A 1,694-nucleotide genomic window follows, 5' to 3' on the forward strand; every position below is an offset into this window, starting at 1 on the left:
CCTCTCAATGTAGGGAAAGAAGACTGAAACAGACCTTTGCCTTCTTTAAAAGTAATTAACAGCTTTGGAGATTATGGACGCCTGGCTGTAAATGTGAATCATTTACAGTGAGTGGTACTGTCTTGTCTCCTTAAAAACACAACAACAGAATTTGTACAGTACCTCCTATTAACAAGATAAATCTCTCTTGTGGCTGCATAAGCTGTAAAAATAAATCATTTAAAATGTTACTGTACCAAAATGTTAATTAGATAAAATGCTTGTCCCCTCAGAAAACTTTAAGTGTAATCTTCCATGTGAAATCAAAATGTCATTTGGCCTTGCGCTTTTCAGTCTAACTTCGTAAAGCTGAATTATAGCACATACTGTCAATTACAACTTATTTTCATCCATGGTGAAAAAATTAACAACAGATACAATTATGGATATTGTTCCTCTCATTCCCTTTTTTAGGTTGTAAATACAATCAGTTTTTTATAATACTGATTGTGTGTTAAAATTCAAGTTAAAAGATTCAGCCATTGAGAGCCACTGAAATAACGTTGTTAGAGGCAACATCACTGGCTTAAAATTACCAGCTGTCATATTGCCACTCAGCATCGTTGGTTATCCTGCAAATGTATACTTTAACCCTTACACTGATTTGCAAGTAAAATAACCTGTCTGATAGCAGAACCCCCAGCAGTGCCATGTTTAGTTAATGTTTCTTTTAGGCCCACCTGTAGAGTCTGTCACATATTTCCCAATGTGAATGACTCATACCTATGTGCAAGATTTTAAATCAAAATCCCATCTGGCATTCTTCAATGAAGTTAATAAAATGCATGAGGAGAGAACTACTCTGCGATTTTCTGTACCAACGAATGAACACTAAACTCTCCAATCACCAAAGATCCTTCCCACTCGCTCACAAAGGCACTAACGAGCTGCTCCTTATTATAAGCCCCCACCAGTCACTCCTTGTAATTATCCTGATGCAGACAAAGGATAATCCATTGAAGTGTTTTTTATCATTAATAAACAAAAAGAAACCTCAGTGGCCTACATTTAGGCTTATTAATTAAAACAAAGGAGGCCATTGTGTTTCCCTTTTCAGTCTTAATTAGGAGAAGTTCAGTCATCTGAACTGAAACCCATTTAGTTCATTCAGACAAATAAAACCACAATGTCTGGAAATTTGATATGATCTTTTTTAGTCTCCTTAACCGGTCCTTTCCTTCGGACTTTGACAAGGCCAAGTTAGCCAAATTTGTCTTTGTTGAGAAAAAGATACTGTTTTAGGTTTGTGCTGATAGAAATTCAGTATAGCTTGAAAACGCTCCTAATGTGTTGCACTGAGAATTCCATGATGAAAGGTACAATATGCTGAAAGCATTCCTTGAGTGCTCCTTAGCCTTCAGCCATCAAAGAAAAACTGTGAGATGCTGAAAATAAAATTAATGCCAAATAATCATTGTTACATATACGGAACAATAAAACACATTAATAATGCAACATGTTGAGTATTATTGTAACTTCTTAAAATGTTTTGTAAATTGCACTGCAGCTAATGGGCCTAATGGTCTCCTGTCATTTGTAACCATTTTTCTGCTCTTATGTTTAGAGATGTCTAAATTGTCCTTCATGTCAGTTGAAAGCAGAGTATGTGACACCTGGGTTGATACACTTTTAGTGGAACTAAATAAAGTTAAAAG

The sequence above is a fragment of the Atractosteus spatula genome, chromosome 14 (assembly GCF_055471065.1).
Source record: "Atractosteus spatula isolate fAtrSpa1 chromosome 14, fAtrSpa1.hap1, whole genome shotgun sequence".
In the NCBI taxonomy this organism is placed as follows: Eukaryota; Metazoa; Chordata; class Actinopteri; order Semionotiformes; family Lepisosteidae; genus Atractosteus; species Atractosteus spatula.